The 16,070-nt window shown below is 34.6% G+C and overlaps 2 long non-coding RNA genes across 4 annotated transcripts in view; one reads left to right on the top strand and one right to left on the bottom strand.

Annotated features, from left to right (window-relative positions):
- LOC145668207 (uncharacterized) overlaps positions 1–2,934 on the top strand; it is a 213,115-nt gene extending 210,181 nt beyond the window's left edge. Inside the window, exon 3 of the long non-coding RNA XR_014127992.1 lies at positions 2,301–2,934. This is a non-coding gene — a long non-coding RNA (uncharacterized LOC145668207). The remainder of the gene's footprint in view (positions 1–2,300) is intronic.
- The window catches only part of LOC145668205 (uncharacterized), a 202,685-nt gene that overhangs the window by 106,541 nt on the left and 80,074 nt on the right, over positions 1–16,070 (bottom strand). The window lies entirely within an intron of this gene.

Here is a 16,070-nt window from a genome sequence, read left to right as displayed (position 1 = left end):
AGGAAGTGCGTTTTGAGAATAATACAAGTTTCAACAACACTTGTTGTTGTTTCATACTAGTAACTCTCCACTTGTAAACAAAATACAGGTTCTGCACGCTGTGCAGAAATATGATGCCGGTGTACACGGTGCAGAAATAAGCCGCCCGTGGAAAATAACATCTAATAGAGCCATTTTTCATATGCACTCATTTGTTTTATTCGTCGTAAAGCACTTGTAATGGTTTAACATTAGTAAACGTAAGATACAGTTGTATTACATTGTATGTAATTAAGTTACCTGTAGAAATTCGTTCCTTATAAACATGTCTTTTCATGGAAAGTATTGAATTTTACCTGTAAATCTTCCAAAATGTAGTGCACCAAAACTACACCTGCACCAGACTGTCTTATTTTGATTTTTTGCTGGCCGCGGTGGCTCAGTGGTAGAGCGTTCATCTCTGGTGCATGGGATTCCTGGTTCAAACCCTGCTCCTGTCAAGTGAACTTTGTGGTGGACGAACACCGTGTGCGTGGGTTTTCTCGGGATTCTCCCGTTTCCTCCCACTTTCTTCATTCCACCATTTTCATTCATCTCTCATCATCACCGTCTCCTTTAGCCTAACCGGCATAACCGTGGGACGTAAAACTCAAATATTTCATTTTCATTTTCCGAGTGTTAACCCTTTCTCCTGACACTGTTTCACGATGTGTAGGTACAAAAACTTGGACATCGGAAGTTTGAAAAAATTTAACAATTTAACATTAACATCTGTAGAAAACCATTAGCGACTACTATTAAAACATTTTTGAGGAGAAAAGCTCATCATGAACGAGAGTTTGAAAAAACCCGGGCTTTTTTGAAAAAGCCAAACCCACCTGGGCCCATTTTTTCGGGTGTTTTTCGAGTTTAATTGGGTTTTTTCGGGTTTAATCGTTTTTTTTTCGAAATATTTCAATGTCTTTGGGGTAAAAGTGTTAAAATGTGATTTATATTTCAATATTGTCATTGTCACAACTTGCAACAATTTTCTACTCACTGCCGTTTTGAAAAAATGGCCGCCATTTTGATTATTTTTTTTTTTTACATTGGACCGCCGAGAAAATCTACACAGCAAATTTAGCATATCTTGTGCTTCTACCGTCAAAATTTCAACTTAAAAGACTGAAAATTGCGCTTCGTAGCGTAGATACTCGTTCATTTGACAAAATGGCCGCCATTTTGATATATTACGTTGGTATGCCGCCAAAATCTAAACAGGGAATTTAGAGTGTCTTGTGCTTGTACTCTGAAAATTTTAACTTAAAAGGCCGAAAGTTGAGTTGATTTTGTGTTTAACGTCCCTTTCAGCAGCGAGGCTATATAAGATGGGACCTACTGATTAAGGTGGAATCCGAACCACGTGAGCTCTCTCCGGGAAGCAAACCCGGGTCACCCACGCCTAAGACGCGTACACTAACCGCTCAGCCATAAAGGAGCTCGGCAGACAAACGAACAAATGTAAAGTTATAGTTTTGTGATTTTTTTTTTTTATAGCGTTTCTCAAAGTTATGTTCATTCGATTGAATTCTCATTACAGATGGTTTGTGTTTTAGATATGTTACTCAAATTGACTCCTAGGAGAACATAAAATGTATTTGTTTTGAAACTTTTATCATTTTTGCCCACCTGATCGATTTTACCTGTAGTTTATTTAAGTATATGTGCATTTTATTTGTTCCATTAACAAGGTTTTATTTTAAGATGTAATATTTTGTATTCAGCCGAATACAAAATTCTCAATTGCCAATACAATAGTGTCGCAAAACCCTGACGCGTATCGAAGTTCTATTTCAAAGTAATATAATGCTATCTTCACTAAATAAAATATTCTATTTTAATACATCTTTTTGTCTGGTGAGGGACTTAGGGATTTATTGTTTAACTTGCAGCTTCAAGGTAATGTTTCAAAGATTTCTCAAGAAACTCAAATTCCTACCATTGGATATACGGCAGGATTTCTTTTCTTTTCTGATTCTCGTTTGGGGTGGCGACCGTACTGTTGTAATAAAGATTAAGTAAAAGTTAACTGTTTCGACGTAATTGAATTCTTCATCAGTGACTATAGTTTTCATTACTCTTACAGGTTTTCTTGTAACATATAGCGTCTAACATATAGCGTTGAAGCCGGTTCATTGCAACAAGGTCTATTACACTGTGTAGTTTGGTTTGGTTTTGGTGTGATGAAGTATATTTTCTATTGTAATAAATATACGTGATGTGCCAACGCCGTACACATTGAAGAGTATATTTTACAAAGCATTGTATTTGTTCTATTTTAGATAGTTCATTTATTTCTGGAAGCAAGGGGATATGTTGCTCAAGAAATACAGAAGTGTTGCAATGGAAGAAGACCCACAGAGAGCAGTACCGTAGCCAGGATGTGTGTTTGGTGGGGCAAGTGCTGTTATAGGTACATATGGAACAATTCCAAACAAAAAATATATAAACATAAAAATATATAAAAAATTACAAACATCAAACTACATTGTCGGACCTCTTTGGGGGCCCGGCCTCTCTGGGCCCCCCTTCCCTACGCCACTAACGGAGAGTATTGACAAAAATCATATGTACTAACATCCTTAAAGATATTTGTGAAGAGTGATAGGATATATGTGGGACTACAGTTTTTTTTTTCCTTTTAGAACGGGTGAATTTCATTCAATCATAACATTTGTAAAACATTTCCCATTTTAATGCGGTTTATTTCAAATCACACGGGAATTATGGTCATCACTTACCTTTGAAGCGAATATTGAGAATTACGGCTTTGAAATTGATTTTTGTTTTGCCAATATTACCTTAGTCTCCCTATCCCAGTTTTTGTCGTTAAATTCTTTTTTTATTATTACTTCATCTTTTCTATGCAGTGTTGTAAAATTTTCTGTATCTCTCTATATTCTCACAATCCTGATTCTGAGCTATTTAAATTCTACATTACTATTTCATAGGTTTGAAGTTTTCTTCAATTATAAAGACAACTGTTGTTTGATATTGTTCTTCACTTTTTTTTTTTTTTTTTTGCGTGGAATCAGTTAAGAGAGAAAGTGTAATTATATTTCTTAGAGTACAAGCTCCTTAACGGTGAGGTTCAGTACCATCGCCTCCTTTCTTTTCTATCCCATTGATTTGTAGGGGAAGTATTCTTCCTTTTCTTTGAAATGAATAAAATTTTTGATGTTCTGATTTTACTGATTTCTTCTGAATATCTATTTAAATGTCCCTTGCTTTGTCAAAATGATCTTTTAGTATATATAAGTATATTATTATTTAAATTAGATGTCATTTATGAATATTAAAAACATACAACACAGAATTTTATTTCCACAAAGTAAGAGACATTTAAATAGACCTGAAGAAAAATAATAAAAAGTAAAACCCTTAAAATCTCAAAGAAACAGAGGAAGATTTCCTCGTATATATCAATGGGCTAAAAAAGAAAAATGGCTGAGTTATTCAAGACAAAATATGGATAGCAGGAATTCTTTAGAATAATATAGTGCTTTTTTGAACATTGTAATCACTTCATATATATTTGCTTTTCTGATTGTACATACTGTATGAAGGCTATCTGTGTTAAAACTCAATGTTATGGAATGCTACAAATTTCTGTTTTTAAAAAAAAAAAAGTAGTAATACATCCGAAGGTATATTACATATAACTTCTAAATGATGATAAGGTGCATTACATAGGCTAATGTATATAAGTTAATACGATGTGCATTGTATTTTGTTAATATAGACCAGGTGTGTTTTTAGTGCTAATATAGACCAGAAAAAATTGTGATCTTCCCTTCATTTATTCTCTTAAAGAATTCCTTTAAAACAAAGGATCTTTGCAAAGTATTATGTTAAAACACTTCATTTTTTATGTAAATGACTTCATTAACCTTTTTTCTCTATATAATGGGTATGCACTATGAGTATACTGTACATGTGGCTGTTTCATTTACGATATAAATTATTTTCTCACATTTTTCTGTTTCATTGTATACAATTAATGTATAAATCATATAGGAACGCATTAAATGAACAAATAGTTACCTACTTAATTGTTATTTTATCTTAATATGATTTCCACTTTTAAAGTGTATTTAAATAAATATTTAAGGCATAGAGTTAGAACTGACAGCTTAGTCGTTAGAACTTGTGTTTAGTGCATTTCAGTGTTTGGTTTCTACGAATATAGTCATGGGTGTAAGCAGACAAGTGATCGCTCCGGCCACTTTTTTTTTTTTTTTTTTTTTAATACCAAAGTTACAACAAATGCAGAGACATTTTGGCTTGGCTGCTTGGATACACGTCTCTGTTTTCCATATATTGACAAACTAACATGGTTACTGTCCACCTTTTTCTTGTTTAACCTTTTTTTTTTTGTTTGTTTTTTTTGCGTGTAGGCTCGGTTTGAATCTCTCCGCCACCACATACCTTTTATTACAGTATTTTTATTTATAAGTTTTACTTCATTAATTTTTCTTTAAATCTCATTTTCCATTGGGAGTGTGACCCCTGTACTTTAAAAAAATTTAGAAAATCATTGACGTTTAAAATCCTTTTCCAATAGTTGATGGGAAAACGACAACCTAAAAAGACCGTATTTCCGACGGATTGCTGCGGCTTTTTTTTTTTTTTTTTTCCGAAGAAAGCGTTTGCAACTAGCAAATTTTGATTGCATAGAACAGTGTTGTTCCTAGTGGTCGTGATAGTGAAAGATGTGCTTTCAGGGGGAAAATGTACTGACTGTTATAAGTTTTTCACATTAGGCGCACAGACATGTTAATTGAATTATTCTTAACGTTCATTATTAGCTGCTCAGTTGTTATTTTTAGTTCGCTTTTAAGCATTTGTAAGTCATTCCCAGATACTTTTCCTCTATATAGCACTTAAATCGTACTGAGAATTGTAGAAATGTACTGCGTATGTACCGAGTGCAATATTACTGGTGGGGGGGGCGCGGTGGCTCAGTGGTAGAGCGTTCACCTCTGGTGTTAGGGGTCTCGGGTTCAAACCCTACTCCCGCCAAGTGAACCTTGTGGTGGACAAACACCGTATGCGTGGGTTTTCTCGGGGTACTCCCGTTTCCTCCCACTTTCTTCATTCCACCATTTCATTCATTATTCATCATCACCGTCTCCTTTTGCCTAACCGCCATAACCGTGGGACGTAAAATTAAAGATTTCATTTCATTTTTATTACTGGTGGGAATCCGCCATGATTTTCATTGCAGTGCTACGCATCTTTTCTGCTGTCTGTCGACTGGTCGGAAAGGCAACTTTCCACCGGCGGCGCTGGCGCATTTTATGCGCCTTTCCGGTTGTTTGCCGACTGCTCGAAAGGACCTCTTTTCGATGTCAGCTTCTCAATTCTCCCACAGGCGGCATTCGACCTCTTGCCGCAATCGAAAAGTAGCCCTTTGCCGACTGGATATCAACCCTTCAGGAAGGCAAAATTTTCACCACTTTTTAGAGTAGCTTTGCCTAAGTTTGCCTCCGTGCTATGATTTCTCATGAAGGGCACAATTGCTAGTTCTGAAAGTATATAATACTTCCATGTCCCATTCAATTTCTTGTTTTTTGGCTGAAAGTGCTGCAAAAAAGAAAAAAGAACAAATTTTGTACTGGGACACACAAAAAAATGCAAGTATTATACTTCAAGAACTTCCAAGGGTGCTCCTTGTCGAGAAATCATAGCATGGAGGAAGACTTAGGCAAGACTAATGTAAAAGCTGATGAAAATTTTGCCTTCCTGAAGCGTTGATTTCCAGTCGGCAAAGGGCCACTTTTCGACGGCGGCAAGAAGTCGGATGCCGCCAGTGGGAGAATCGGGAAGCCGACATCGAAAAGAGGTCCTTTCGAGCAGTCGGCAAACAGCCGGAAAGGCGCATAAAATGCGCCGGCGCCGCCGTCGAACAGTTGACTTGCCGAGCAGTCGGCAAACAGCCGGAAATGAGCATTAAATGCGCCGGCGCCGCCGTCGGAAAGTTGCCTTGCCGAGCAGTCGGCAAACAGCCGGTAATTAGCATTAAATGCGCCGGCGCCGCCGTCGAGAAGTTGACTTGCCGAGCAGTCGGCAAACAGCCGGAAATGAGCATTAAATGCGCCGGCGCCGCCGTCGGAAAGTTGCCTTGCCGAGCAGTCGGCAAACAGCCGTAAAGGTGCAGTAAATGCGCCGGCGCCGCCGTCGAAAAGAGGCCGGCATAAGGAGTCGGCAGAGGGTCGGAAAGAGGTCTTTCCGACTGTTTTGCCGACTCTGGCGGTCGGCAACAGTCGGCAAAGAGTCGGCAAAGGGCATTATTTTTTACGATTTTCAACCTCTTGCCGCCTCGGCAAAAGGTCGGCAATTTTGAACAAGTAGATCGTCGTGCCGCCGCGGACGGGTGCCGGCTGCCTACCGGCGGCCTGCCACCGTCGACGGCGGCAATCCCTCTTGCCGACCGCGGCATCCTGATGGGGACAACTCCTAAAGCACTGAATAGAAATATAATGGCACTTTTTAAAAAAGCAAATTCAAGGGGAACTGACGAATTACACAAAATTTCGAATCGACTAGCGAGAAAAACACGTTTCTAGAGCTTGTGGTTTCCGAGATCACATTTGTTAAAGGAATTGGTCACTAACATATAAACGTAAACATAGCTTGAGGGAAACGTATAGTATATTTTCCATATGGTACGTTCAGTGCACATAGGAATCAAGTCCATGTTTTCTCATATTGGAAATATTTCATTTCTAAGACCGCTATCCAGATATTGTAAACATTACTTGTAGAAATCAGTGTTAAGTGTTTCCATGTATTAAGAGTATCGTACAAACCATATGTCTCTTTTTTTTCTCCACCTCGGTAATTAAACTTTATTCGCTTGTGTTCTGAACGCCCCACATTGAAATTTTCTAGCTTTCTTACAGTTGTTTTCAATCGCGGGACGTTAATTTTTAATTTCATTAAGAAGTTTCAGGCTATCAAGTTTTGCTATACGTAAACATTTATAACTACATAGAGCGTTGTTGACTGTTCTGTTGTGACAATTACGCTCACACTCAATTAATTGTTCATATATTCAAATAAAAAAAACATATTTATATAGAAATTCAACTTATTTTAAAGTCAAGGAAAATTTTATTTTGTTTCATTTAGCAGCCAAGCGAACCTCTTTCATTTGTCCCAGGTAAAGAAGTTTCTCTGCTTTTCAGAAAGAAAAAAAAACATAAGACGGTAACCGCACTAATTGACCACCCACTTTTCTACCTCGCCAGTAAACGGTAATGGAATTTGCTATTGTTACTCCAGCCATACTGTCGCACTACCTAAGTACCTCGATATCGCAAATATCACGTCACAGACACACAGGAACCAAAATTTTTTTATCTACAATCTTCGCAAGTGCTTATGAAACTCTTTAACATCACGTACGAGCCCAGAACAGACGCTAGAAACCCAAGCCAAATTATCAACCGATTTTTGGGGAAATGGTGTCACGAACTTAAAGCGGCGAATCAGAATCCGAAATTCAAAATTCACAAAGAGAAGAATGAAGCGTCTATTTTTTTAAAAAAATAAGGAAAGCTGGGAGAACGCCTACACGGAAGAGAGGTTACTCTAAGTCGACACTTCATCGTGAAAACATCACCAACACGCGATTCATAAGCATACGTCAACTCATATATACATATATATATATATATATATATATATATATATATATATATATATATATATATATATATATATATATATATATATATTTAAGTGTTTAAATTTCAGAAAAATGGCTAGCTAAAGACCCGTTAGCAGCCAGCTACTTAAATCACGCGTTATCCACAGCAACTTCGTCGTTACAAGATTATTTATACAAATATTTAAAACATCGACACCTAGACATAATTTTTATCATCTTATGGTGACGCTACGTAATTTGTGATTTTGAACTGAGTCTGTGATTGATCTATATACGTGGACTTCCTGTATTCAGAGAGGAAAAGTAGTGCGATGGATGGCGGATATATATAAACTGTGCGAGCGAAATTTAAGTGCAGATGGAGGTGATAAGTGACGCATCGTTGCATTTCAACAACATGGAGATGAAGGACGGAGACACGGGTTCGATCCCCGATACTTGTAACAGATGCCTTGCCACACGAAGACCCAGACGCTTCAGACAAACGTGGACCTCTTCTCCGGGAGTTGAATCCAGAGGACAGCGGGGTCTGAGAAGGGACATTAGGAAGCATTGTGACGGTCAGTTAAGTACAGTGCAGTTTTCTTCTGAAGTGTGGAAATATAAGCGGAAGGACTTATTAAGGTAGGACAAAGTATTCTGTTATTTTCTTTATTGAAGAAGGACTATGGCCAATATTTCCGTGATTCGTGATCTCCATACTCACCTTTTCCTAGAAACTTCGGGACATTGTTTATTCATACGGAACTGTCCGTAAACATTTAGAGCATTTTTTTTATTCTTTTTAAAAGAAGTAAACATATAGCCTAATGCCTTGGTTGCATTTCCAAAATTAATTCACTGATATAGGAACTGTTAATTTCATTCTTGAATAAGTACCATAAAATTTTTGATTATTTTACTAGTGAAATTTGTATACATTGATTTGATCTTCAATCATGCATTTATTTGTAATCGTAATGTGTCAATATTTAGATCCTTGAAGCCGTCATTATAATCATTTATATGCAATCCAGTATTTATTTATATCAAGTATGGATTATTTCTCTTTTAAACATAAATCGCGTTTAAGATGTGTGAATGTAATGTAATTTCTGTTTTGAGTAAACTATGATTTAGCGTCAAAGTCTAGTTTTTCAAATTTTAACATTTGTATAGGTTGTGTTAGGGAAATATGTGTCAGAGCGGTAAACAGGCTTAATATGATTTTATTGTAACTTGTCAATTTTTATCATACTCATTCTTAAAAGAAACAATCAATATAAAGCTTCCAAAGACGTGCTATGTTGAGTAAGTTTCAGACAAATAAGTGTAAACATTCTTATCCCGTAATATCGTTAGAGTCTCATAAATAAGATAAACAACTTAAGATACTCGAGTAAATCCCTTCGGAGGTACCTATCTGAGCAACGAACGCAGATAGGGTCCATAGCTATGGAGAAACGTGTATTCGCAAAATAAGGAATCAGTGAGAAAATCAGCAAGCGTCGACAATGTAATTATTTTGATCAATTGGCCAAATTATAATAATAGTAGTACTATATATATATATTTCTGTGTAGTGCATTTGAATATGAAATATTTGTGTAGTTAGTGTTGTGTAACGATTTTTATTGTGAATTGTATTATTTTCCAACTGATATAGTATGTGTACAAAGCTATGTTTTGTTTATGCAAATCTTTTAAAATTGAAAATTCATTAGAGTTCATTAGAAACAGTGCACTAAATTTTCTCAAAAGCATACTATCGCTTCTAAACTATCTCTCCAGTGAGTCTTGCAAGCAACCTAAACCATTAATTCTTTCATTCCGCAATCCGATTCTTAAACTTATTTCCATTTCTTTTATTAATAAAAAAAAGGTAGTAACTGTGGGCGAATTACTTAATAATCGTTTATGCCTAGGGGAAAAACAATAAATCATTTTATTAATTAATATTCAGTTTAATAGAAATTTTAGTTTGTATAACTACGTCATGGTAATTATAAAGAATCGAATATTGTCAGTTTAGTTGAGTAGAAATAGATTGTTGCTAAATTTTACAGTCAAGATTAAATAACTTGAATATTACGTTGTACAGTGAAGAATGTGTTAAGAGAAATCATATTATTTGGTCAAAACAGTCAAAAGTCTGATTCATTTTCAGTAAAGTCAATTAATTCATTTTTTTGTAAATCCAAATTAACTTTCTTGTTGATTTTTGTAGATATCACCTTATTTCTCGTTAAATTTATTAAAAGTCTATTTGACGTTAGAACCAAAGCATTTATGTGGTTATCATTTCAAAGATATGCCTATTTCTTTAACTGATATTAGCATACCTAGAAGTTATTTCAAATTACCCTGAACAGAAAAAGTTGAAGCACGGTTACATTGACCATCAGAAATTTTTATCTAAATTAACTCATTTTTTTTAAACTTTAAATTAAACTTTCCTTGTTTGTTGCTTTTTAACTATTTTTGCTATCTCCACACACTTCGGTGACAGAGTGATAGTCAGTGTAGCCAACTGAACAAGCCATTAGCGAAAAATCTTTCTTTCAGCTTTGCAGCTTGTGAGATTTTTGCTCCGCATGTTTAAATCACTTAACTATTAACTACGCACCTGTTTTCCTAGCGCCTTGGAGACACCGTTATGGGGAAAACAGGATCGATTAGACATTAGGTCATCTTTCGTTATATATATATCAATTTTTTTTATTCCAAACCATCTTAGCAAAACTGTATTTTTACCTTGGAGAACTGAAGTTCGAGCCCCGTGGAGTCAACTTCAATTCTCCAAACTCTCATTCATTTTTTTTATTTGTGTAATAGGCAGATGAGTTGTCGCTCATCAATACCATTCACTTTTCAAGTACAAGGTCAGGTATTCATTTCTCTGATGCATATTAGGCTCATCCGTGAGTGCCTTAATTATTCATTCTAGTTCAGATTAAATATGCAAATTAGAGATAAGGAATCGAATTCCGAAAACAATACGTTTCATATTCATCGTCGCCCGAATACGTGAGATCTGCTTATTCGTAATATCACGCAGTAATTCTATTTGGCAGCCCGAGCAGAAATTTTCCTTTAATTATTAGTTATTTTCAATCGTTGCAAAACTTAGCGCCCGAGACAATAACATTATCATTACAAAACTTGGCTTCCAATACCGGAACCCACAGTGTTACACTGTGTGTGTTCTTTTTAAATCTGTTTCTATATAACATTTTATATAGTGATTAGCTAATAGATTGGAATTGGGTTTACATTTTGAATAGAAAATGTGCTTGTCTCAACCAAAGAAGTCTGAGAAATTTGATTTTTGAATTGTTTGAACAGTAAATAAAACTGGATTTTTTAAAAAAATATTAACAAATAATAATAATAATAATAATAATAATAATAATAATAATAATAATAATAATAATAATAATAATAATAATAATAATAATAATAATAATACGTGTTAATAAAAATAACTACTTTTAGAACCCATGATAAATATACTAAGCTGTGATCATATTATAAAATAACACCAAACAGATACAAAAATATTGTATTAGCAACGGTAATAACACGAGACGCCTTCATTATACATAGCTTCCAACAACGAGCTGAACGACAAAGCGTATTAGAAGTCCAAGCACAAGAGAAACGTTCGGACAAACACAACGAAAAACGTGCCAAGCGTTTGAATTACGAAGAACCTTTCGTATTCCGAGAAAAAAATTGCTCGAATTTGTCGTTCGTTTTTCAAGTTGTTCGTGCTCTGACGCATTCGGATTTTGGTGTCAATTGGCAAAACAAGGAATCTAGGAACGTTTAACGAGACATTAAGAATAAAAATCAGTAAGATCAAATTGTTAGCACCGCAGTATATATCAAAGAAAGGAGAATAATACTTCCCCACTCCGCAAAGGGGATTTCCGTATTTTGACTTCTTCTGTGGAAGAAGATATAGAAAAAGAAACTTAGCAGATTAAAATATGTTTACAAAAATCCTGAAACGATATGAGTTTGAGATATCATAAGATCCCACTTTTGATGAAATTCTGCATAGAGCAACTGCTTCTGCATGTTTTTTCCAACATCCTTAAACTATAATTCCAAGTATCATATAGCCTTAATCCTAAAAGGAATGTTAAACTTCCATCTAAGAAATTAGCAACACGAGAAGGTTTTGTTCGATTACTAATTTTTAATGAATTTTCGAAATGTCATAGAAACAAAGAAACAAAAGGAAGATTGCAACGGGTTTCTGGCTCGATCCAGGTCATTTGCGTTTGTGGTAGAGAACATTCCTATCCTTGGATTTTTGTCTTGAGGATCCTCCCACATCCTCATTTCACCACAACTCTATTATAATCATTCACTTTCATTAACCACCTATCTTCTGTTAGTCCAAAAGACATAATCATTGGACGTTAAAGTAAAAGTTTTATTGCACTTCGTGTCGAAACTGAACACTAAAAAGTTATTGTCGAACGAACGACTTCGGCGCATGAGAAAAGAAATTAAAGGCGAATAAACGTTATTGCGATTACTGAAATATATCTGCCAAGCTGTAGCAAATTCACTTGATCATTAAGACACAAGAGGCGATCAATAAAAACAAACAGTCTCAATTTCTGTAATCATGCTAAAATCAATCTCATAACTTACGAGGAGTTAATAAAAAGTTCGTGGAATCGTCCACAAGGAGATGAAGTACGAACCGTTCGGACACATGTATTATACCTTATTTTTATAAGTTAAGCATATAAAATGTTTATTTGTATTTTTATTTATTTTCTTATTATTTCTTTATTTTGTTTTTTACAGATAAATAAGTCAAGATGCAATGATTGATAAACTTAAGGCCAGGCATGTTATCAAGTTCCTGTATCTTCACTGAAAATCAGAAAAGCAAAATGGCGAGATGAAAACAATCTATAGGATGAAACCCATCCTATGAGATTGTATCCAAGTAGGAACAGCAATTTCAAGCTGGACATACGACCATTTCGGTTGCCCCTAGATTTGACAGACAATCTTACACAGATGATACCGGCATGACGCCAAAAGTGGAGAGCATATTGAAAGACAGAAGGATAGCCATTGAAAGTATTAGGCTAAAATAGGTGTTAGTTATGGATTCATGTGGAATATAATTCATAACCAACTGCATTTTCAGAAAATATCAACACGATGGGTGCCACGACTGCTAACTCCTTTTCAGAAGAGAATTCGAAAGGGTGTGTAAAGGGAAATGTTGGATTGCATTGAGCATAATGAAGAGAACTCTTTCAACCGACTACTCACAACGGATGAAGGTTAGGTGTATCTTTATAACTCAAAAATAATGGAAATAAGCCAGCATTGCAAACGCCCCTCCTCCCTAACCTCTAAAACGGCAAATACGCAGAAGTCTGCCGTCAAGTGATGCTGTACATGTTCTGAAACTATGGGGATCATCATGACTGAGTACCGGCAGTTGTTCAAACTACATATATCTAGTCAATGTTATTCTCATCGGTTACGATGGAAACTGAAGCCCGAGCGTCGAGGAATGCTGAGCAAAGGGATGCTGCTGTTGGTAGAAAATGAACCAGCTCATTCAGCCAATGCACCCATAAGAAGGAAGTGCAGTTAGGATAAGAAATTTTGTCCCAACCTCCATACTCACCGAATCTAGCACCATGTTCTTTTTTAATAAAGCGTCCACTCAAAGACTGCATTTTGGCAACAGGGACTATGATAATTTTGAAATAATAATGTAGTTTCAAGCCTAAAGTGTAGATTCCTACACAAGGTGACCTACTACTAGTAAAGATGTGTCACAAAACACACGCATAAAGAAGGACTAATGTCATCATAGTTTCAAAGGTATGTACAGTCGTTTTCCTTCAGATGATTGCACGAAAATTTTTGATACTCCCTCGTATAGTACTATTATCACTTATGTCAAGATATTCTGAAGTATAGAAAGAACATATGGTTTTAAGAATCAGTTATACGTATCTTTTCTAATATAGCACGTAAAGAAGTAATGCAATTATGTTGTCAGCTCTGTCAAGTCAGTAATATAACACAATAACTCATTTTTGTTCTTATTAAATCAGTGTAATTTGTCGTGGTCGATAGCCTAATGTCATCTCTGGCATTATTGATTTATGTACAATCCAATTATTTGTTTTGTTCTTATATGCTTCGATCAAGCAAACACATATTTCATTCTTTCTTTTATGCCCAGTACTTGCTTTTATTATTTATTATTATATCATATTATTAGAGTCGTGCAGGAGACAAGGTTAGACAATTTTTTGTGATACGATTCGAGACGAGAGAGGACTCCCACAATATAAAGAGATTTTTTCGAGACGAGAAAGGACTCTTACAATATAAGGAGATAATTTTCGAAACGAGGGAGGACTCTTACAATATAGAGATTTTGTCGAAACGGGAGAAGACTCTTACAATATATACCTAAAGACATATTTTTCGAGACGAGAGGAAACTTACAATATAAAGAGATATATTTTGGAGACAAGTCATCACTCAGATTTTCGAGACGAAAAAATCTCAATTCTTCATCTCGTGCGCTTTTCTGATTATTATTACTATTATTATTATTATTATTATTATTATTATTATTATTATTATTATTATTATTATTAGTAGTAGTAGTAGTAGTAGTAGTAGTAGTAGTAGTAGTAGTAGAAGTAGTAGTAATAGTAGTAGGAGTAGGGTTACGCTCGAAAGGAGACGAGAGAGAGTTTTCTTAACGAAATTGGAAAAGAGATAGAGCAATTGGAATAGAAACTGATAGAGTTTTTTCAAGACGAGGCACCACTTTTACGACACATTTTCGATACGAGAAAAGATCAACTCTTCTCTTGTGCGCATCCCTTTATTATTATTATTATTATTATTATTATTATTATTATTATTATTATTATTATTATTATTATTATTATTATTATTATTATTATTATTATTATTATTCATGGCTGTATGCAAATTATTAGTATATGTGATCGCGGGTTCGATCCGCCAGTGAGGGTGCATAATTTTTCGGTGTTGACCTAGCAGAAGTGTCCGGTGTTAAGAAAGTGGCAGAACTCTCTATTCTTAAAATACAGCGAATTTCATCTAGGAAATTAGAACGACAATGAAAGATGTGTTGACAACACATCATTCAACTCTACTTTAACAGTGGGACGTAACACAAGAGCTAATAATAATAATAATAATAATAATAATAATAATAATAATAATAATAATAATAATAATAATAATAATAATAATAATAATAATAATAATAATAATAATAATAATTTTATTCAGTAGTTTGCAGAAAGTTACGCCGTTCGTTTTATTAAAGATAACTTATATTCAAAAGTACTGGATTTGTAATGAACTTTGCTTGGTCTGGTTTGTTTATGCATTAGTTTTATCGGGAAAATCGAATACATCAAGTTACCAGAATATAAATTATTTGGAGTACATAATATAATTTGTATGCATATACTTATAAGGTAAAATGTGGATGAACAAAGTTATGGTGTATATGATACTAATATTATTATTATTTGGTAAATAATAAAATTCACAGATTTGAAATTCTTTTTCTCTTTAAATTTCTTTGTTATTTAACAATTTTTTAAATATTGTTTTATAGCTTTAATTTTAAAATTTTATGCATGTATTTTGCAATTCTTTTTAAGTTTATTATTAAATTTATTTTAGGATCACAACGTTAAAAAATTGTATTGGTTTTTATCCTATAAAAAGATGGGTTCTTTTCCAATTTTCTACTTCATTTGTGATTATCTAAGGCACATATTGAGACGCCAGTTAGTAGATCAATGATTTTGGTTGTTTTCTGCCATTTCTGATTTGAACACTGGGTTATGATAGAAGATGATATCCATTCTTAGAACACAAAATCAATTTTGAAAAAAACCTCCTTGATATCGCTTGTCCTTTTTCGCCCTGTGTACAACAATAATGAAACTGGGATTTGTACTCTATTTATTATAGCTATCACTTCCAATTTTAGTAGATAGGTAAGGATGAAAGTTAAGGTATTTCTGGAACACTTAACCTATTACTATCTATTATTATTTATTTTTCCTCTACAATGATCAAACGTTAGAAACTGGTAATAGTTGATTCCTACCACTTCTTGCCTGAAAATCAAATCCATTAACGGCTCGATTTTTAACTTTGGGCCTTTTACATTCGAAATCAAAATCGATAGAGTACCATTAAGTAATTTTTTAGATTTTTTTTTTCTTCCCGGACTGGCGGACACACGATCAGCCAGGACAAACACATGTACTGTATATTTTGTAAAAGGAGTTTGGTAAAGTCGAACTTCTTAGAACAACTAAAAAGAAAAAAAGGAATC

This window comes from Thermobia domestica, chromosome 13 (genome assembly GCF_964235325.1).
Source record: "Thermobia domestica chromosome 13, izTheDome1.hap1.1, whole genome shotgun sequence".
NCBI classification, from domain to species: Eukaryota; Metazoa; Arthropoda; class Insecta; order Zygentoma; family Lepismatidae; genus Thermobia; species Thermobia domestica.
The sequence above is the reverse complement of the archived record's forward strand: the minus strand, read 5'-3'. Positions and strand labels throughout refer to the sequence as shown.